Here is a 24,217-nt window from a genome sequence, read left to right on the forward strand (position 1 = left end):
GTAGTCATGCCTCTGTAATGGCAATGAAATCGGTGCTATTTACCTCAATTGTGCATTTAAGTAATTAATTTTTGTGAATACTACCAACACACAGTCACAGTGCCTTTCATTCTCTAATTTCTTAAGGAGAGTTTTGGGGTGAGTACTATTAAATTAAACTTTAAATACCTCAGTGGTAGCGATTAATTATACTTGTGTCATAAAACGGCCAATTCTGTAACATTTTTTCTGTTTGTACACATCATTTTAAGAACATCATTCCGAATTAAATTAAACAATTCACACAGTCACACAATAATTGCAGTGCAGAAGGAAGCCGGGTGGCCCATTGTACCTGTTTCCCATCCGTGGAAAAGCATTATGAAATTGTTCCTTTGAATAAACCGACTCTCAAAGTGATTGCTGGCAATGTTTATTATATTGATCGACATCAACAGTACATTCAGGTCATTGTCTGTACACAAGCTGGAGATATTACTATGGTTACATGTATCAAACACACGCTGACAGTGACCGTTATGTAAAACTATAGAAATACGCAGAAGCTGTCATTATTTAACTTGTTGAACTGCAGCAGGGAGTTAAAGCGATACTGTTGAAGGAGTCAGCATCAGCAGAAATGTTCCCATCGTTTTTTCAAGTGGAGTTCAATGAAGCTCTTGTTTAACACCTCCCTCCTCACACAATTGGATAAACTGCATAATTGGCAATTCCACAGTTATTCTGTTGATCCTTAGCCATTTTGATATAACCGCGGTCACCCCATGACCTTCCCCAGCTGAAAATAAGAAAAGAAAATGATGTGTTGAAATCAAACTTCTGTTATGGAGACAGGTTTGGAGAACTGAGTTTGTTTTACTCTGGGATTTGTTGAAATGATTGAGAGGGGTTAGATTCTGTTCAACACGTGAGTTATTTGAACCAGATAGCTGAATACAACGAGGGTACTGCAGTAAAGGTTATGAAATATGAAGTGAGATTCAGTGCTTGGAAGCACTTCCTTGTGACATCAGACTGAAAGTGCTGGTCTGCACGGTGAGTGTGGATTCAATCCAAACTTCAATGTGGGGCTCAGGGGAGACCCTATAAGTGAATGGTGATGGTGGATGTAGGTTTCCCAATCCTTGTTGACCCACATTTATAATTTGAGGAATAGTGGGGGCATGTGGAAAGATTGTCAAGAGGATTATCACCCTGTTTGATTGTGTCATGAACATTCCTTTTAATGTCAACAGGTAATGGGGCAGGACTTGAATGGTGAGATTCTGACTCAGAGGTAGTGAGCTGGGAGTGGGTGTTACTCAGTGAGCAGCACTTCCTTATTCAAACAATCTACCAACCAATCCAACGCTGAGGAAGCCCACCTCACCCAATCCTGTTACCATCCCCTCCAACCCTGATATCATCGGAGATAGCTCTGCTGTTAATCCCTCGCATCAAGATAATCAGTGTTTCATGTTGGTTAAACAGATACACAGGTTGCAGCACAGAGACAGGGAATTCGCTCTGTGTCATTGGCAAATGTCTGTCGGAGTCTCATCCCAGCTCCGTTCCTGTAACCCTGTCAATATCTCTTCTGTTCCTTCACCCTCGTGTGTGTATCCACCTTCCACTTCAATGTATCTGTATTATTCAGCTCACCCACTCCTTGCTGTAACAGTTTCTCCAATACCACCCTCCTCAAAGTAAGGAGGTTCCTCCTGAGGTTTTGATTGGATTTATTAATGACTATCTGAAAGGATCCCTAATTTTTAACATCTTGAGTGCTGCAGAATATTCACCCCATCAAGTCTGGTCCACTGTTTGATCATGGCTGAAATGTTTCTCAATCCATTCTCCCTCCTTATCCCTATAACCCTTGATCACCTTATGAATCAAGAACCTACCTACCTCCGTCATAAATATACTCAATGGCCTGGCCTTCACAGCTTCCGCAGCAAGGAATTCCACAGATTCACCACCCTCTTCCTGAAGAAATTCATCCTCATTTTGTTTCTAAAGCGTTGTCCCTTTACTCTGTGGCTCTGTTCCTGGCTTTTCGTCTCTCCTCCAAGAGGAAACACCTTTTCCATGTCCATTCTATCCAGACCTCACAGTATCCTGTAAGCTTCAGTGAGATCTCCTCTCATTCTTTTAAACTCTATCATTGTGCAGACCCAGACTCTTCAATCGTTTCTTATATGACAAGGACTTCACCCCTGGGATCATTCATGCAAACGTCATTTGAAACCCCTCCAACACTGGCACATCTTTTGTTAGATATGGGGCCCAAAACTCCTCACACTATTCTGAATGTGGCCTGACCAGAGCCTTGTACAGCTTCAGCACTATATCACTCCTCTTGTGTTCTAACCCTCTTTAACCGAATGCCAATATTGCATTGCCTTCGAGACACCAACTGAAGACAGAGGTTAACCTTCAGGGAATCTTGAACTAGGACTCAGTCCCGAGTCCCTTTGTGCTGCAGAATTCTGAAACCTTTGTTCATTTAGAAAATAGTCTGTGAACCTATTCTTCCAATCAAAGAGCGTATCACTAGACTGTTAATCCAGAGACCCGGATAACATTCTGGGGACGTGGGTTCAAATCCCACCACGGAAGATGGTGGAGTTTGAATTCAATAAATATCTGGAATTAAGAATCTAATGATGACTGTAAATCCATTGTCGATTCTCATAAAAACCCATCTGGTTCACGAATGCCCTTTAGGAAAGGAAATTGCCATCCTTACCTGGTCTGGCTTACATGTGACTCCAGACCCACAGCAATGTGGTTGACTCTTAGCTGCCCTCTGGGCAATTAGGGATGGGCAATAAATGCTAACCACCATAATGCCCTCATCCTGTGAATGAATAAAGTCAAAAAATGAAGTCCATACCTGTTTTTAACAAGCCAATAATTCATTCCCCTTTCTCTTCCAAATCCCACCAGCAGCACTGCATGGTTTAGACGCTGACTGCACCTGCGATCATAGTAAACGCCTGTAAGGAAACATTTATCTTTAGCCCATTTAGTCTGTAACGTGTTTAATTTTTATCCCTTTCCCACAGATATTTACTCTAAGTCATGTTTTCCTCTGCAACCTCTTCTGGTAAACACTCTTTCTGTCAGAACCTTGTTTCCTTTTCTTTTTGTCACATTTTGTCACATTATCAACTTTTCTCCCTCCATCTGCTATTCACAGCTCCTCGAAACACATCTTTTACTCCTTCAAATAACCCATGTCCAATCTCACTGCCCCTGCTCTGTCAACCCTTTTGTCACTTCATCTTCTTTCTTCTGCCCCCTCACAGACCTTTCCTTTTCTTCTATACACACCCTCCCTCCTTCCACTTGACAAAAACATGTCACATCTCGGGGAGGGTCTGGGAGTCAGGGGCAGGCACCAATCATGTTCTCTGTCAGTGTGGAATGTCAGTTGGATGCCATGTGAGTGAAAACATTCTCTTAACCAGACATACACACACACACACACACACACACACACACATTTTGAGGGATCACTACCCATTTTGCAGTTTGTTGCTGAGCAATCTTTCCTCTGTGTTATGTTGTGGGAGTGCTTAATAGATTTGCCGTGTTGGTTAAAGTTGGTGAAGCCGAGAGACAATGGTCCTGCACATGGAGAAGATCTGAGCAGGTAACTGCCCTCCTGTTGGCCACAATTTTGCAATTCCTCTTGAGCTGCCACATGAGAGGAGATTGAGAAAAGAAGAGAAACTGCTGGTGGTGAGGTGGGGTCGGCTGGATCGGTGGGGGCTCTCAGCAAGAGGGCGAGGGAATTCCAGGAGAATTTCTCCTCTTTCCACCTAACCCAGGAACAGTGAGTGTATCATCTTCTCTTCCTAAAGATGCTGCTCACAGAACTTTGCCATCTGTTGGACACCGCCCTGCATCCTCAGAGGAGGCCAGGGATAGCAATCAGTGACTGTGAAGCTGATTGTGGGGCTGATCTTTCCAGATTGGAGCAGACTTCATGCCCACTGCCAAATTGCAGGATTGAGCGAAAATCCCTACCAACTGAAATACTGGACCAAAATCGTGGACTTTTCAAAAACTTTTGAAAGTTAAAAGACAGCTGGGCTATGCTCTGGGAAAGATACACAGGCACCAGGTCAGGCAAGATTGAAGTGACCAAAGTGGTAGGAGGCTTGTCAGTTAAGGGCACAGACAGGCGTTTCTATGGCCACTTCCAAGATTCCAGGATGGCCCAGGACGTCGCTGAGCAGTTGCATGAAATTATTAAGGGGAAGGACGAGCAGCCAGTGTTTGTGGCGCACATTGGTACCAGGAACATCGGTAGAAAAAGGGAATGAGGTTCTGCAGAATAAGTACAGGGAGTTAGGAAAGGGGCTGAAGAGTAGGACCTCAAGGGTAGTAATCTCTGGGTTACTACCAGCACCATGTGCTAGTGAGGCAAGAATTGGAAAGACAGGGCAGATGAATGTATGGCTAAGGAGCTAGAGCAGGGGACAGGATTTCAGGTTCTTGGATCATTGGGACCTCTTCTGGGGCAGGGGAGACCGGTGCAAGAGGGAGGGGTTGCTCCTATATCCTCACAGGGCAGTTTGCTAGTGCTACTCAGGACAGTTTAAACTCGAGTGCCAACGGGCCGGGGAGAAGAGCAGCAGGTCAGCAAGTGGGGGGATTGAGGGAAAGGTAGATGTTAAGATCAGTATATCAGAAAGAAAAGACAGGTAGAGGTGCGTAAATGAACACGATGGTATCAACGGGCTGAACCGTGTTTATTTCAGTTCAAAGAGTACAATAGGGAAGGCAGATGAGCTTAGAGCCTGATTCAGTACATTGGACTATGACGTTGTGGCCATCACAGAAACTTGATTGAAAGAGGGACAGGATTGGCTGCTCAGTGTCTGCAGTTTTGTTGTTTTGGATGAGATAGGAAGGTAAAGGAGGTAGAAGAGTCGCATTACGAATCAGGGAGAATGTTTCATCAGCGCTCAGAAAGGACATGCTGGAGGACTTATCCACTGAGGCAATATGAGTAGATCTCAAAAACAAGATGAATGCAATCACTCTGATAAGATTATGCTATAGGGCCCTCCAACAGCCACTGGGACATTGAGAAATAAGGATGTAAGCAGATTATGGAAAGATGCCATAGCAACAGGGCTGTCCCACTGGGTGAGTAATGTCCCAATATTGATTGGGTCTCCCTGAGAGCAAGGGGCTTGGTTGGAGCAGAAGTTGTTAAGTACATCCCAGAGGGTTCCTTGAGATGGTATGTGGATAGTCCAACTCGAGAAGGGGTCAAACTGGACCTTGTTTTGGTTAATGAGCCTGGTCAACCGACTGGCCTTTCAGTGGGAGAACTTTTTGGAAACAGTGATTACAATTCCTTCAGTTTTATGAAAGCCATGAGCAAGGATAAGTAAGGACTTTGCGGGAAGGTACTTAATTGGGAAGAGGGCACATTATGTCACCATTGGGCAGGTGCTAGGAAGTGTTAATTGGGTGGAGCTGTTATCCAGCAAGTCCACATTTGACATGTGGAAACTATTTAAAGACCTGTTGGGGACAGTTCAGGACCAGCATATTCCAGTAAGGAAGGGAGTTCAAGGATGGCAAGGTAAGGGGCCCTTTGATAACAAGTGAGGTTGTGAATTTACTTGGGCCCATGAGGAACACAGGGAAAGCAGGAAAGTACTCAAGCAAGGAATTGGTGAACAAGAATGGGCCATGAAATGACTTTGGCAAGTAGAATTAAAGAGAATCCCAAGGCATTGTATAGATACATTAAAAACAAGAGGATAACAAGGGAGGAGCTAGAAGCACTCAATGATAAAGGAGAGGACTTGTGCTTGGAGGCAGAGAATGTGGATGAAATCCTAAATGTGTACTTTGGATTGGCATTCACCCAGGAGAAGGATATCGAGGATAATAAGGATGCTGTGGAGCATGCGAAAATGCTGGCTCATTTTGAGATCAAGAAAGAAGTTATGCTGGGTCTCATGGAGAGCACCAAAGTGGATTAATTCCCAGAGACCAATGATTTCTACCCCAGGTTATTGAGAGAGACAAGACAGGAGATCGCAGGGGCCTTGACCAAGATCTTTGTCTCCTCGCTAATCCCTGGGAGAGGTCCCAGAAGTAGCTCATGTTCCTCTGTTCAAGAAGAAAAATAGAAATAATTCAGGAAATTCCAGGCTGGTGAGTCTCACATTGGTGGTTGGGAAGCTATTGGAGTGAATCCTCAGGGATAGGATTTATGCCCATTTGGTAAAGCATAACCTAATTAGGGACAGTCAGCATAGCTTTCTGTGGGGCAGGTCATGTCTCAGGAACTTGATTGAATTTTTCAAGGAGGTGACGAAGGTGATCAATGATGGTAGATTTACATGGGTTTTAGTAAGGCTTTTGATAAAGATCCTCATGGTAGGTTCTTCCAGAAGATTAAAGTGCATGGGATTCACAGTGATTTGGGTTCAGAATTGACTTGACCATAGAAGTGATGGAAGCATGGTTTTCACACTGGAAGTCCATGACTATGGTGTTCTACAGGGATGTATACTGGGACCTCTGCTGTTTATGATGTAGAGAAATGACTTGAATAACAATGCAGATGGGTGGGTTAGTACGTTTTCAGGCATTACAAAGATCAGTGGAGTTGTGAATAGTGTAGAAAGTTGTCAATGGATTCAGCGAGATATAGATCAGTTTCTGATACTGGTTGAGAAATGGCAGATGGAGTTCAATCCGGGTAAGAGTGAGGTGCTACATTTTGGGAGACCAAATGTTAAGGAAAGGTGTACAGTTAGTGGCAGGACTCTGAACAGTACTGATGTGGAGAAGGATCTTGGAGTTTCACTCCATTGCTCCCTAAAGTACACAAGTAGATAGGGTGATAAAGAAGGCATAAGGCATGCTGAGCTTCATTGGTCGGAGGATTGAGTGCAGGAATCATGGTGACGTGTCACTGTTTTATGAGACTTTGGTTAGGTCTCATTTCGAGCACTGCATTCAGTTCTGGTCGCCACATTATAGGAAGGATGTGGAGACTTTGGAAAGGGTACAGAAGAGGTTTACCAGGATGCTGCCCGGATTAGAGGGTATGAGTTATAAGGAGAGACTAGAAAATCTCCTATTGTTTTCTCTGGGGCGTCAGGGGCTGAGGGGAGATCTGATAGAAGTTTATAAAATGACGAGATACATGGAGAGGATTGACAGTCAGAATCCTCTTCCCAGAGTTGGAACGTCTAATACTCGGCAGGATGCATTTCAGGTTAGAAGAGGAAAATGCAAAGGATACATGACGGGCAAGTCTTCTTACACAGAGAGGTAGGAGTGTGGAACACACTGCCAGGGTGGCGTTGGAGGCAGATACGAGAGGGGCATTTGCGGGATTTTTAGATAAGCACATGAATATGCAAGGAATGGAGGGACATGGACCAAAGGCAGGCAGAAAGGATTAGTTTCGTTTGGCGTCATGTTTGGCTCAACATCGTGGACAGCCCAGTTCTATGTTCTACAGAGGCAGCTGCATGGAGCCATTGTTCAGCCCGAAAATCCAATTCACACCTCGACTCTAAAAGAACAATCAGGCAGACCTAACGCCACCCAGCACAGACTGAATGGGGCTTCTGCAGATACCAGACTTTCAACTGAAATCAATATCCATTCACAGAGATAGTGGGCTTCAACATTAATCAAAATACACTCGCACAAACTCTTAACTATCAGGAAGCCAGCTACCTGAAAGGGAACATCAGTAACACAAAGCAAGCACAGATTTAACACGAAGATAAGAGGCATGTAATTAGTGTAATTGCAAGCCCCAATCTCACCTGAAAATAGCGACCACCCTGAAAGCTATCTGCACCGCTATCTCCAGAAAAGGAATCCTGGCAGGAATTCCGAAACCTACTGACACAGGTCTGTTCTGTACCAGGCAAACCAACAGCAACCGACAACCTCCAAAAACCACCGACTGGACTGACACCGCAAGGCCACAGGCACATCTGAGGTGAAAACCAGATTGCAAAAACTACCACAAAGTAAGAAAAGCCAAGTACGTACCTGATAAATCCTAAAGCACATTGTACTGCATCAGTGGACTCAAGCCAGACTGAAGGCCTACACCATCTAAAGTCTTCATTGAGGCACTGGGTACGGCAAGCGGGAATGGCCAGCAATACTTCCAAATCATGTTTTTCCCCAGCGGTGAGTTGAAACTCCTGAGAGCCCAAAGTTTCCAACCTAGCTAGCAGGGAGGGGGAGATGGGTTGTCACAGTGCAGGGAACCCCAATGGTGGGAGACCTGATTAAAGTGTCTGTAAGTAAAATTGTTTTTTTAGCTTCGAATAGTGTTTCACCTGTGTTTAATTTGATCATGTATTTAGCTATTGTCTTCTGTATAATTGTTTTAGTTGCACTGTTTTTATTACATTTGCCTTTTTCTTGTGTTGTACTTATCTTTTTGTATTTAACAAATGCAGAGATTGTTTTGCCCTGAAATACCCATCTACTGCCTTCTTCATTTCACATTCCCAAAATAATTCCAGTGTCAGAAAATCTGCAAATTACCGATCACAAGCCAGAAGCCGACAGAATCAGGGAGGTGAGATACGTTGTTTGTACCAGGAAAGAACATGAGCACAGAGTGCTGTCTTCTGGCTTCAATATCAGGATACTTTTAAAAGAGAAGCTCTTGGTCTCATTACCACATCAAAGCACATCACCTGCGGGTCTGAAGGCCTCATTCTCCAACTTATCTCAGTTCAGTTGAAGCATGACATGCTATAAGAAAGACAATCCATTGGTTCTCTCATTCTGTTCCCATTTTAACTCCATGGAGTCTGACGGCGCCAGACAACATGTAGCACGGGGTAGAGGTAAACATGAACAAGGGGAATGTGTATGGTCACTTCCATGGTAAACATTGAAAAGCATTCATAAAATAATTGTGTAGAAGTGTGCATGGATGTGTGATTTTCAATATTTATAAAGAATAGTTGATAATCCAATTGAACCACAGCTTCTGTTTCTTACCTCATCTATAAAGATGGAAGGACCTTCGCCCTGCGTGAATTGCGACAGCTATTGGTCCCACCCTTTTCGCTGCTCTTGCTAAATCTCTTTCTCTTCTTTGAACACGTCTGTATCCTCTGATTCTGGCAGCAACATATGTTTTTCCGAAATCTGCATCTTCCTCACTAAGTGTTCAAGAAAATGTTAAAATGAAACTCATTTTGATCATGTGATATGCATTAAAGCACCAGTGTTATCTTTTCAGGATCTTTAACAGCCTCTTGGATCTTGGAAACTATGGACCATTTTGATCATCAAAGGCACGACCATCATTTTCACGTTTAAATGAAAATGGGACCTTACAAATGTGGTGAATTTTGCAGAATATGCCTTTTGTCTGTTAGTGTGAAGATTTTGGACAATGAGGCCCTCAGTTACCTTTTCATCAATGCTGCAATGGGTGCAGTTTCAGAAACATCGGCAGGGGCAGGTGGGATTTAATTCCCCCTCCTACAGTGAGTTTACTGCTCATGCAGATTGGAAACCATCATCAGAAGAAATATTGTGCAGACTTGCTTGTGTTTTATAGAGTCAAAGAGATGTACAGAATGGAAACAGACCCTTCGGCCCAACTCATTCATGCCAAACAGATATCCTAAATTAATCTCGTCCTATTTGCCAGCATTTGGTCCATGTCCTTCTGAATACTTCCTGTTCATATTCCCATCCACATGCCTTTTAAATGTTGTAATTGTACCAGCCTCCACCACTTCCTCTGGCAGTTCATTCAATATATGCACCACTCTCTGTGTGAAAAAGTTGCCCCTTAGGTCTCTTCTAAATCTTTCCCCTCTCACCTTAAACCCAAGCCTGCTCGTTTTAGGCTGCCTACCCTTGGGTAAAAAAAAACTTTGACTAATCACTCTATCCATGCCCCTTGTGATTTTATAAACCTCTATAAGGTCACCCCTCAGCTTCCGATGCTTCAGGGAAAATAACCCCAGCCTATTCATCTTCACCCAATCTCTTAAAGCCTCCAACCCTGGCATCACCCTTGTAAAGCCTTTCAGAGCCCTTTCAAGTTTCATGACATATTTTCTATAGCTGGGGGGGGCGCAGTATTTTGAAAGTGGCCTAAACAATGTCTTGTACAGCTGCAACATGACCTCCCAACAACGGTATTGAATGCATTGACCAATCAAGGCAAGAGTACCAAATGTCTCTTCTTCAATATCCTATCTGCAACTCCACGTTCAAGGAGCTATGAAACTGCACTCCAAGGTCTCTTTGTTTGGCAACACGCCTCAACATTACGTTCATACATTCTGTTCTGATTTGTCTTGACAATATACGGCACCTCACATTTATCTAAATTAAACTCCATCTGTCTTGGCCCATCAGCCTATCTGATCAAGGTCCTGTTTTCCTCGAGATAACGGTTTTGGTTGACCACTACGCTCCAATTTTGGTGTCATTTACAAATGTACTATGTCACATCCAACTAATTTGTATAAATGATGAGAAGCAACGGACCCAGCACCAGTCCTTGTGGCACACTGCTGGTCACAGGCCTCCAGTCCGAAAAGCAACATTTCCCCATCACTCTCTGTTTCTACCTCAGAACTAATTATGCATCCAAATGGTTAGTTCTCCCTGTATTCCATGTGATCGAATCGTGTTAACCAATTTACCAGGCAGAACCTTGTCAAACTCCTCACTGAAGTCTATGTTGACCACGTCCACCTCTCTGCCTTCATCTAGATTCTTCATCACTTTGTCAAAAGCCTCAATCAAGTCAGTCAGACATGATTTCCCATGCACAAAGCCATGTTGGCTATCCCTGATCAGTCCTTGCCTTTACAAATACACATAAATCCTGACCCTCAGAGTCCCCTCCAACCAGTTGTCCATCACTGATGACAGGCTCGCCAGTCCATAGTTCCCTGATCTTTCCTTGCCACCTTTCTTCAATAATGAAACCACATTAGACCACCTCCAGTCTTCTGACACATCATCCATGGCAATGATGATGCAAATATCTCAGCAAGGGGCCCAACAACCACTCGTCCAGTGTCCCACCAACTTCTATGGCATGGTGGCTCAGCACTGCTGCACAACAGCACAAGGGACCTGGGTTCACTTCCAGTTTTGAGAGACTCTGTGCGGAGTTTGCACATTTTCCCCATGTCTGCATGGGTTTCCTCTGGATGGTCTGGTTTCCTCCCACAGTCCAAAGATGTGCCATTTAGGAGGATTGGCCATGCTAAATTGTCTGTATTATCCAGAGATATGTAGGCTTGGGAATTAACCATGGGAAATGCTGGGTTACAGGTTAGGGGGCTGAACCCGGGTGGGATGCTCTTTGGAGAGTTGGTGTGGACATGCTGGGCTGAATGGCTTGTTTCCATATGGTAGGGATTCAATGGCATTTCGGGTACACCAGATCAGGTCCAAGGCATTTATCCACCTTTATGCAACCTAAGACAGCCAGTACATCCTTCTTTCAAATATGGACACTTTTCAAGATATCACCACTTACACTCCCAAGTTCTCCAGTTTCCATAACCTGCTCCGCAGTAAAAACTGATGCAAAAACACTTGTTTAGTATCTCCCCCATTTCCTGCAATTCCACACATTGGCCTCCTTGCTGAGCTTTAAGGAGCCCTATTCTCTCCCTAGTTACTCTTTTGTCCTTAATGTATTTGTAGAATCCCTTTGGATTCTCCTCAACCCTATTTGCCAATGACATCACTTGTCCCTTTTTGCCCTCCTGATTTCCCTCTTGAGGAGACTCCTATCGCCATTCTCCTCTTCTTGGGATTCTCTCGACCTCTGCTGTCCATACCTGATGGATGCTTCCTTCTTTTTCTTGACCAGAACCTCAATTTCTTTAGTCTTCCAGCATTCCTTATGCATACTGGTACCGTTCACCCTAACAGGAACATATTGCCTCTGGGCTAACACAGTGTGGAGCTGGAGGAACACAGTAGGCCAGACAGCATCAGGGGAGCAGGAAAGCTGATGTTTCGGGTTGGGGCCCTTCTTCTTTCTGAAGAAGGGTCCGGAAATGAAACAATAGCTTTCCTGCTCCTCTGATGCTGCCTGACCAGCTGTGGTCCTCCAGCTTCGCACTATGCTATCTTTGACTCCAGCATCAGCAGTTCTTACTATTACATGCTGTCTCTGAGCTCTTGTTATCTCATTTTTGAATGCTTCCCATTTTTCAACTCTCTCTTTACCTGCGAATATCCAATCAATTTCTCATAGTTCTTGTTGAATGCCATCAAAATCGGACTTCCACTAATTTCGAATTTTAACTTTTAGACCAGGTCTATCCTGTTCCATCACCATTTCAAAATGAGTAGAATTTTGATCACTGGCCCCAAGTGCTCCTCCACTGATCACTCAGTAACTTGCCCTGCCTTATTTCCCAAGAGAAGGTCAAGTTTTGCTCCTTCTCCAGCAGGTACATGCACATACTGAATAAGACAGTTTTCTGATACATGCTGAACAAAATCCTCTCCATCTAAGTGCTCAACACCAGGGCAGTCCCAGTCAATGTTTGGAAAGTTAAAATCCCCTCCCATTACCACCCTATTATTCTCCTGGATAACTAAAATCTCCTTGCAAATTTACTTCTTAATTTCCACTAACTATGGGAAGGGTTGTGGGGGTTCAATAGTACAATTCCAATAATGTGATCATCCCTTTCATATTTCCCAGTTCCTCCCAAATAACTCTACTGGATGCACTCCCCAGAATATCCTCCCTAACTGCAGCAGGAATGTTATCCCTAATCAACAATGTCATTTTCCCTCCTTCCTTGGTTCTATTTCCGTTCTTCCTTTTGTACCTGGAACATTCAGCTGCCAGCCCTGTCCATCCCTGAGCTACACCTCTCTCGTAGCTATGGTATCCCCGTCCCATGTTCTCAACCATGCCCTGACTTCATCTGCCTTACCTGTCAGGCCTCTTGCATTGACATAAATGCAGATTAATTTATCAGCCCTACCTCATTTTCTGCTTTGCTCCTGCCTGCCTTGATTGTTTGACTTGGTCCTTTTCACAACTGCAGTAGCCTCAGACTGATCTCAATCTGTTTCCTCACTATCTCTCTGGGTTACCACCCTCGCTCCACCCCGCCTTACTAGTTTAAATCCTCGCATATAGGTCCAGCAATTCTCCCTGCCAGTATATTAGTTCCCTTCCAAGCCACGTGCAAACCATCCTTCTTAAACAGGCCACTTCGAACCCAGAAGTAATTTCAATAATCCAACAATATAAATCCTTCTCCCCTGCACCACTTTCTTAGCCATGCATTCAACTGCTCTATCACCCTAGTCCTACTCTCACTAGCAATTGGCACCAGGACTTATCTCGATATTACTGTCCTTGAAAATCTGCTTTTTAAATTCCTGTCTAATTTCCTATATTCTATCTTCAAGACCTCAACCTTTTCTGTTCCTATGTCATTGGCTCCAATGTGTACAATGACCTCCTGCTGGCCCCTCTCCCCTTTGACAATATTCTGTACTCTTTCGGAGACATCCTTGCTCCTGGCACCAGGGATGCAACACAACATTCTGATGCCTCGTTGTTGGCCGCAGAAATGTCTGTGTGCGCCTCTGAGGAGAGAGTTCTCTGTCGTAATCAATTGCTTGAAACCTGATGCACCTGTTGTTACATTAGAGTGGCACCAGAAACCTGTCTGCCAATGCTGCATTCACCTGAAAGTCCATCTCCCCTGAACAACTTGTTTGAGATGGAGATAGCCACAGGAGACTCCTGCATTACCCTCCTCCCTCTCCTACATTTCCTCTGGGCAACCCATCTACCTACGCAATGTGACATTTCACGTTTTTCCTGAACCTGCCAACTTACACAGCCCTGGCTCCTCATGCTACCTCAAAGGAAAATCGAACAGTGTTGAAACAATCCCAATAAAAGCCAAAAGAACTACGGATGCTGTAAATCAGAAACAAAAACAGAAGTTGCTGGAAATGCTTAGCAGGTCAGGCAGCATCTGTGAAGAGAATTCAGAGTTAACGTTTGAGGTCTGGTGACCCTTCCTCAGAACTCAGAAACCACAACTCTGCTGGATGAAACACACACATTGGTGCCATTTACAAAGAGCTTCAACATGAGAGTCTGGAGCCGCTGGTGGAAGATTTGAAAGATGCACTGGAGAGCGAGCTGAATCTGTGTGACATTGAGACAAGTAGCTGGGCGTTACTTGCAAGAGGCTGATCACAATGACATCCAGTACGGAGGGACATCTGTGACGTGGAGGGACCAATAATAGAAAAAAACAGTGGCTGCTGGAGAAACAACATCAGCACAAAAGGCAGTTCACACAAATATTCACTTCAGAACAGATTCAAAGTAAGTTATGTCTTAATTACACCCCATATTCAAAATGTCGAAGCAGCAATTTGCAGCTTAAATGCCATTCCAAAAGTATTTACACCGCTCTTGCGAAGCAACTAGATTTGCACTTAGAGTGGTCTAGAAAATAGTTTGCAAGTCAATTCTGAATAAATATCCTAAACTTAAATTATTTCTTTTTTTGTGTAAAGTTGCAACTTATATTTGAATGAATAAACAGCTTGTCGGGGCACGTGAGAGATGCAGACAGACTAAAGTAATTTCCTGTAATTCGAACACTTCAGTCCTGTCCATCATGGTGTTTCTGCAGTAACTGTTGTACTGGGTGGTGTGCATTCCCCAGATCAAGTACAGAACATGCTGAATGATCTGATGATTTAGCTGACTGTCACATCAACATCCTGGCTCACAAAATGGTGAGCAGCAATACACAGGAATGCAAATACCCATAACTCTTCATTCACATTGCCTGAGAGCAAGAGGTGTTGAATGGGGATTTCGGAGATCATTACAAGGCTCCACTGTGTAACACCATGAATGCTGTAAGCATTTTGTAGCTGGTGAATTTAAAACACACTGAAAAGTGAGTTACCCGTGCTCTGTATATGTAGGTTGCAGCTGAGTTGATGCCTTTATTTCGCATCACATAGTGAAAGGCACTTGTCATCCATCCACCACGACATCCATGGCTTCGCCAATCACAATCAACCAGGTTTTGTTCACTTAGAGAGATCAATTTTTTTTGTTTCTTTGCCCACTGTCCTTCGATGGCCCCAGCTGCACTGAAAGCCCAGCCTGAACCACATCGTCTCTGGCAATGACAGAAATACAATCACATTAAATTATTCTGATGTAAAAATAAAATCCTTTTTCCATCTCCTTTCAGGTGGAGTACAGCCTCACACTGATATTATGAGTCTGTTTGATGAATTTTCACAGAATCACACGGGGTCAGTGAGTGTCTGTGTACCAGGATTCGGAGGGCACTGCCTGAACCCTTGGCGTTTGGAGAACATTGACTGCAGAATTTTTTTCAAGAGAGATGAAGGATGGAGTCAGGCACACGGTGATAAACCACTGCCTGTGATCCAGTGTGAAATACAATTCTGATTTAGTGTCTCTGTGGGCCGTAGGAATAATTTGTGAAATTTGACAATCTCAACCTCCTCCTTAATAAGCCTTAAACCAAGGGGAAAGAAATGGACAAACATTGACATCAAACAAGCAATGTGACTCTAAGAAATGAGAATGCTGCTGTGGAAGATGGAAATGATGGACTGTTGCAGGGGTCAATATTCGTCTGAGAGGGAAGTTAAACCACATTGTTGGTGAGGAATAAAGGGGGCCATTACACAGCCAGTTGTGTGCAGTCAATGGCACCCAGCAATGGTGCATTCTGGGTAAATAGGATCTAAAGCGGAAGCGCAGCCCTCTTTCTCGGCACCGACAGGCACACCACAGGTCGACATTGTTCATAGCTTAATTTTGACAATTCACAATCACAAGGAGGATTCCTGCTGATTGTTACCTGGTTTTTCACGGGAGTAACCAGACCCTTTCTACGCCAGTCAACCGTTGCACCCCGCAATTCCTCATCATTCTCTTCAAAGTCTTCATCATCATCTTCAGTATCATCTTCTTCATCAACTTCCTCTTCAGTCGAGTTATCAACTTCAACTTGGAGGAATCCATTCATGAGTTCATTAAACTCTTCATTGGTCTAGAAAGTCAAATACAAGAAGTCTCGCGAATGAAAACAGTACCTATGAATAGACAACGTGCAGGAGGAGGGTTGATAACCTCACAGAGCTGAAAGGCACCATTTTGTACTCAGATCTGACATTTCGCTTTTCAATTTATTTCACTCCCACAGTGCAATTTGTTTTTCATGAATTTTTCACTGAGTTTTCTCAGAACTCTGAACTACCATTAATCCAAATGATGGCTTTTTGTCTTTACTGTGTGAGGTGAGGGTCAGGGAGAGACTCATGAGGCTGGTGTATTGACTACTGTCAGCAATATCCCATCATTTAAAAATTGTCTCTTGGTTAGGTGTAGGTGAACCTGTCCCATGCTTAATATTTGGAAATTACTGCAGATATATGGGCAATGGCCCAGGCCATGGAATTGGCTGTTTGACAAGCGCAAACAGGATGAAAATGGATGTAAATTGGAAGGCAGAGTCACTTTTGTGAAACATACATTTGCAAAGAAGCTGAGATTCTTTGTTAAAAATCACAAACCATATCACATCTCATTCAGTGAAGTAATTTCACATTCTGTTTGAGGGTCAGAAATGTGGGATAAAGTAAAGTCACATACAAAGGTATGAAATCAGAGTTGGCAAAGGTTATTTCGAAATTGGTTTGAAATGTAAAGCATAGAGAAGCAATGCAAGATTCTATAAGTCTAAAGCAGTCTCTGCTGACACTGTTTGCAACTGCGATGCTCAGAAATGCAGAAATGTACTTGGCCAGTATTTTTGCCCATGCCAAATTTGTACATGTGAGGTCAGGACACATGCAACATGTAGAATTCCAGTGGCATCACCTGAGAAACAACAGGACACATTCAGAAGTGTGCAATCGGAAACAAAATTAAGGAGGGAAAGAGGAAACAGGAGAGCGGGAATAGTGAGAAAGAGGGGGTGGCTGGAGTGGAAGGGAGTATGCAAAAGGGAAGGTGTGGAGAATGAAGAATGGGGCAAAGTGGGCAGACAGGGCAAGCAAGGAGTGAGAGAATGAGGGAGAATGTGGAACAAGGGACAGGGGAAGATTGTGAAACAGACAGGCAGGGAGGGGGGAATTGAGCAGGAGTGGGGAGGGATTGGGGTGTTATTAGGAGAAGGAGTGTGGCAAAAAGTGAAGGTTGGGGAGGGAGTGTAGGGTGGGGTAGAGCAAGTGGGAAGAGGTTGAGGGGAGGAAAGGAGTGGGGCAGAGAGTGCAGGAGGGAGGGACTGTGTGGGGGAGTTCAGGAAAGTGGGCAGTGTGGAGTGGAGGGGGAAGTAAGCAAGTGTGGTAGAGGGACTAGGGTGGAAGTTGGGGAAGGAGTGTGGGAAGGAGCGAACGGTGAGAGTGTAGGGGAAGCAGCAAGGAAGGAGTGAGGGTGAGAGAATGAGAAGAGAGAGGGAGTGAGGGAGTGCGGGCTGCACATGGGGGAGAAAGTGAGTGGGAATGGTGTGGGGGAGGGATTGAACAGGGAAAGTGTGGGGGAGGGAAGGAAGGATTGGGGGTGTGATAGGGGCGTATCATATCAGTGAGGGGAGGGATAAGGAAATGATGGAAGTAATAGCGGAGAGTGGGATTGTGTGAATGAATGAGGGATCAAGTGGTGGAGTGATGGGGCATTGAATGAAGGGAGTGGGGAGAGGATGAGGGATGACATGGAAGAGCGAGCACAATGTTGGGAGATTTGCGTAGAGAAGGCAGAGAATGGACAATGATATGGATGGAGTAGACCACCACCTCCCTCTCCCCTTCCCCATCACAGGACCCTCTCCCCTTCCCCTTCGCTATCACAGTCCCCTCTCCTCTACTCCCTCACAGACCCCTCTTTCTCTTCCCCCTCGCTGCCCCCTCCCCTTCCCCTCACAGACCCCTCTCTCTTTCCCCTCATAGCATTCCCCCTTTCTATCCCTTCACAGACACCTCCCCTTACCCCTTGTAGTGTCATTTCTCTCTTCCTTTCACAACTCCCTCTCTCTTCCTGATCATTGCTCTTTTTGCCCCAGCACAGCCCCTTTCTCTCTCTCTCTCTCTCTCTCTCTCTCTGTCTCTCTCCTAACACAGCTCCCTGCTCTCTGATTACCATTTGTCTCTTGCAGACAGCCCTGCCAAGCCTCAGGCCTCGCTCCCATGTGTTATTTATTTATCATGTTGATTTGATTGCAGCTAATTCACAAATTGACAACAAACCCTTGTTCTGGCCACATGTGTGGTTCTGGTAAACATGTAGGTGTGAATTTTGAAGAAATGTGCAGAGTGTATGTGTGTGGTGTCAATAGACAAGGCTTAACTCTACATACAGAACTACTCCATTGAGAAAGAAAGTGTGCGTGAGAAAGAGAGAGAGAGAGACATGGAGGCTGGAGTCACTGAATATATTCGAGTTGGAGAGAGATGGATTTTTGATTTACAGTGAAGTTCCGGGTAATGGAAGCGTGGAGTGGGGAAGAAGGAATCAGGAAAATGGAGTAAGATCACAATCCAGTCAGTCGTTGAATATACTGAATGGTAGAGTCAGCTTGAGGGACTAAGTGGCCAACTCCTGCTCCTGCTTCTTGTTATAACCTTACACCAGTTTCACAATTTCACAATGACTGGCATTGAACAGATCTCAGATGAAATGTCTTGTACACACCAGATCTCCAAACTGGTTCATTCCCACAGTAAATGTGTGTTTCCCCATCGAATGCTCCAGGTTGTGTTGTTTGATGTATCTCATATTGTCTTCCCAGACCATTCTCCTGTAGATCTCTTCATCCTGAATAAAGACATTAAGCCAATCAGGCTGCAGCATCTTTCATTCATAAATTTATACAGTAGCTTCAATAGCCCCTTTGAGAAACCCGAAATAACATTTTGCAATTGTGTTTCAATCCTCCCGATCAGATCTGAAAAGTAGCAGTCAGTCACTTCCTCTCCTCTCCTCTCCCCACTCATTCAGACAGCAAAACCCATTTGATCTTGTATCACTGTCTTAGTGACATTGCAATTGGAGGAATAAACAGATGGATCTGAGGGTCCGGTTTAATGCCCCCTCAGTGATGGGTTTGAAGGTGGGTGGCAAATGATCCAGCCGGTGGCCTGTCCTTATACCTCAACCCAGGCACAGTTACTCCAGCTGTGATGCTGACATTGCATGGTCCCTGCAGCAGTAGGGTGACTGGAGCCAATTCCAATTAATATCCAATTTGGAATCTCATCACCTTGGTGCAGGAGAGGCCCACTCCAACCTGCCAATCCAGAAGACTGATGGTGGGCAGAAAGTTATCTCTAATTAACAGGCCCCCTTAGACTGATTGGAGGTCTCTCTCAATGGGTCACCCTCCAAGTTGTCCTCCTGGCACAGCCTCCTAAACGTTAACCCCATCTTCCTCACCCTGAACGTTTCCCAAGTTCCATTGCATCACAGCTCAGGCCTCAACTCCCGATTGCAGTACCAGCCGTGACCATCACTCCCTCTGGCACCCCCAGTGCAATGAGAGACACCAATCCCTGTTTGTCTGATAGTTCTCTTAGTTTGAACTTCCAGTTCTAGTGGGGCAAAAAGCTCACCTCCGGTCTATGATGGCCACTTTCACAATAACTGGCATCTAATAGATCCCAGATGAATCAACTTGTACACGCGAGATCTCCAGAAAAAAAATCATTTTGATTTTTTTCAGAACATGAAGCTGAAAGCTATTGTTATCCTGGGTGTCATCACTATCTACAGCTTTTGAGCAAGGGATGTGGCCAGGTGGGAAATACAGTGGCCCTTATCAATCAGTCCAACATCTCTGTTCTTGGACAAATAATCTGGAGACAGAGTTGGATAATAGAGGAAAAATGTCACTCATAAGTTTTACATTTTAGATACTTTACTCCACTATTTTAATCATAATTTTGGACGTGTTCTGATTGGTGCAAACATTGACATTGTCGACATATTCATTAGAATAAGTTTGAATGTTCTTGAGGTGTAATTGTGGTTTCCATGGTAACTCAAGTGGATCCGAGTAAACTGAGACACCACAAGTCCATGCTCTTTGATTGTGAGTTTCATCAGTCCTTTACTGAAGTTAGAGACTGGGAGGATGCCCATAGGAATTTCAGGATCGATATGTTTCTAATTTCATTTCACTTATCTGTTCCAGCCAAAAGAGAATGGTCCTCTCCCACTTTATCTCCAACTAAGAAATTTCAATAACTTAGACTACAGAATCACTTCCTCTTCTGAGCGAACTGAACTTTTGGAATAGATTTTGTACCAGAGCAAATTCTCCTTTTACCTCAGTGTACTGCTTCTCATACTCTAATTTCCAATTCCTCCAGTCTTCAGCCAGTGTCGAATTAAAGATGTGGCCTGAGGCTCCAGCCAGAATAGACATCACCACACAGCCCAGACACACAGAGAGCTTCATGATGGGCAACCTAATGGATCAAAACCAATGGGCTTAGACAGGGAATGGACAATGCTCCAATTTCTTCCGAGTTAATTTTGCTAAATTATTTGGTTAAAAGGACAATGTACATATTATCCTCCTCAATCAAATGCTGTCATCTTTTGCATTTTTATCTTGCTTAAGTAGATAAAATACCTCATTGCCATAATCTCTGAATTAAAATCTTCATGCCATTAAATCTATCGAATTAATTTTGTTCAAAATGTTTTGTTAAGTATTGGAAAGAGCAAGTGTGGACAGAATATGAATTGTCCCCTTGTAATAGGCATTCCTCAGCTAACAGCCAATTGTCTGCATCAGTCCGTCAATAGCTCAGGTAGCAGCGTGATGACAGTGTTACTGGGTTGATATTTCAAGTGAACAATGTTCCATGAGACAATATGGGTGGAGAATTAACAATTAGAAACAAGGATATGGTTAGAACATTGAACGGGTATTTCGTGTCTAACACTGCAAAAACTGGAAAAACATCTTACTCATATTTGAAAGTCAAAAGATGAAAGGCAAGAAGGAACACAAAGCTTGTGACAGGTATAGGGGGAGCTATTTGAATTAAATGCCGGAAGCCCTTTGGACCTGATGGGCAACATCCTATGGTCAGAAAAGAAGTGTCCGTGGAGATAGTAAACACATTCTATTGGTTCAGAGAAGATCCAGGCAGTTTGGGAAGACAGATTTAAGACCCCTGTTCAAGAGAGGAGGGATGTAGAAAACAGGAAACTATAAGATTGTTAGTCTAATATCTGCGACGGAAAACCAGTAATAAATGATGTAAAAGCAAAATACTATTAATTTTGAAAATCTGAAACAAACACAGAATACTGGAGAAACTCAGTGGGTCTGGGGGCATCTGTGGAGAGAAAACAGTTAACGTTTTGATAATTGACAATTCTGTCAATTAATATCAGTGTCATTAAAATGCCCCATAGTTACCAATCTATGTTTGATTTTTACTGAATGCCCTATTTGTTTTGTTATTCCTTCATGGGCCTTGTTCATCACTGGCGAGGGCAATGTCTATTCCCATCCATAACTGCTCCAAAGAAAGTGGGGCCGAGCTTCCTCCTTGAACTGCTCAGTCCATGCAGTATAGTGACATTGGAAGTGCTGTGAGGGATAGTTACAGAATTTTGATCCACTGGCAATAAAAGAAACAGTGATCTCGCTCCAAATTAAAATGGCTGGCGGTAATGAGTGGGATATCCCCGTATGTCTCATACTCCTTCGGCTGATAGAGATCACGGATTTGAATCAGTCTGCATGTTTTGTTTTTACCTGACCTCCTTTCCAAAACCTAGTAGGTATTGTGCAGACATCACCTCTTGCTGATCCTTTAATATTCTTTTGCTCCTTCCATATGGATGTTATTTTTGTCCTGCTGGTAGCTGTGCCTACTTTTCCCAAATAAATACAGCTCATTCAACTTGCCTTTTACCCTCACCATCATTTCTAAATATATTACATTGCAATTTTTAATTGTGAGTCCAAATTATTCTGCAGCACTTCCTAATAACTGCTCTGATGTTTGATTCCTTGCTGTTCAACACAGTATTCGGCTCCCCCTGTTTTACTGCAAACATTTGTTGGTTCATTTAAGTAAGGTTTTCTCCCACTCTACATTGAACTATCTCTTCAGACTCCAGCTGTATAACTCTCGTTACTTCCTTGCCATCAATGTCATCTTGGGCGTAAATCTTTCCTGACCCCTTTCTCCTGATCTGTTTTCATTAAGGCTGTATTTCTTGTTGAGCTTTCCCTTACCAGTCTTTGTACTTTAAACATAGACAGTTTGGAGAAAGCAAAAAAAAATAGAAGCGGGGAGTAATTGTAGAGTAGATTGTAGAGTAAAAAGGCCCATTGAGATTGAACACTGAAAGAACTACAAATGCTGTAAATCAGGAACAAAAACAGAAGTTGCTGGAAAAGCACAGCAGGTCTGGTAACATCAGTGAAGAAAAAAATCAGGGTTAATGTTTCAGATCCGGTGACCCTTCCTCAGAACTCAGGATTGGAGGCAATGGCCGAGAGGTATTGCTACAGAACTGTTAATCCAGAGACCCAGATAACATTCTGAGGACCCGGCTTTGAATCGTGCCACGGCAGGTGGTGGAATGTGAATTCAATAAAATATCGCTGGAATTAAGAATCTAGTGATGACCATGAACACATTGACGATTGTCAGAAAAACACATCAGGTTCACTAATATCCTTTAGGGAAGGAAGCTGCTCTCCTTTGCTGGTCTGGCCCACATATGACTCTAGACCCACAGCAGTGTGGTTGAAACTGGGCAACTAGGGATGGTCAGTAAATGCCACCCCTGATCAGTGATGCCTTCAACCTGTGAACAAATTTTTAAAAAATAAGTTAAAAATCCGACACATTAACTGAGCTTTTTCTTCACAGATTTTGCCAGACATGCGATCTTTTCCAGCAACTTCTGTTTTTGGCCCGTTGAGATTGTCCTGTCATTTAAAGCTATTGTGGATGACCTTGGGCTAAAATTGTACGTTATCATCGTCTGCAGTTTCCCTGATTCCCTGAGAAATCATTAAAAAATCTGTCCATCCAAACCTCAACCATTTGAAACAAGGGATGCCATTTAAATGAAAGACCCTGGACCACCCTCTTACCGCAGGGTGAGTGATCAAATCCAGCCGTAGCAGTACTGACTACAGCCTGAGAAGAAATATTAGAGCAACACACGTTAGAGGAGAAGCTGAATAACTTGTTTCTTTGAAGCAGGTGAAATCACTTTCCCTAAATACTCAGTCTGTCTGGATGTACACACATATATTGTGCACTGAACCTATCCCAATTCATTCAATAATCAATCCTTTGTGGTGCATAATACCAAAGAATCACGGCCCTTTGATTGCAGCAATTTCCCCTCATCTCAGTCCAAAATAATCAACTGCTCACTCTGACACAGTGCCCTCATGCTCTATATTCCCTTATCAGTGGAAATAGTCTCTCAGCATCAATCTTATCAATTCCCTTCAGAAGACTGAACAGTTCACTCAGATCATCTTTCATTCTTCTCAGCCCCAGAGGACACAGATCCATTTTGCTCAGTCTTTCCTTGTAGGACCAGACTCTTATTCCATAAACTTCCTGCCTGCTGTCACTGCGTGGTCATTTTCTGCATTCTCTTCATGAGTATTGTATGTCAATGCTTACAATTTTCATATCTTCAAAAGTATTCTGCTTTTCTATTTTTACAACCAAAGTGAATAACTTCTCAATTTGAAGACTGAACACAGGAGAAACTACTTTGACCAGAAAATGTTTAAAATGTGGAACTGACAGCCACAGGAAACAGTTGTGGTGACAAGCAGAGATGGAATTAAGGGTAAACGAGATAAGCAGTTGAGGGAAAATGGAAAGGAAGAATAAGCTGATGAGGTGAGAAAATGAAGGGTGGGAACAGGTTCATGTGGAGCATAAACACTAGCTTTGACCCTAGGTCTGTTTTAATGCTGCAAATCCATTGTAATAATTCACAATTTTCACATGACCACATGTTCATTCATTTAGTTTCCCCTGCCTCTTTTTTTTACACAAACTTGCTGTTCCAATTAATGGACAATGATTTTTCACCTTGGCTTCTCTACTGAAAAATAAACATGCTCCACTGATCTAATTCTCCTAATTCTCACACCCACCAGTTTATCATGCT

General features: G+C 43.6%; 1 pseudogene; it reads right to left on the reverse strand.

Annotated features, from left to right (window-relative positions):
- Positions 1-396: 396 nt before the first annotated feature.
- LOC132206068 (procathepsin L-like) lies at positions 397-20,504 on the reverse strand (annotated as a pseudogene).
- Positions 20,505-24,217: the final 3,713 nt, after the last annotated feature.

Source organism: Stegostoma tigrinum, chromosome 30 (assembly GCF_030684315.1).
Source record: "Stegostoma tigrinum isolate sSteTig4 chromosome 30, sSteTig4.hap1, whole genome shotgun sequence".
Lineage (NCBI taxonomy): Eukaryota > Metazoa > Chordata > Chondrichthyes > Orectolobiformes > Stegostomatidae > Stegostoma > Stegostoma tigrinum.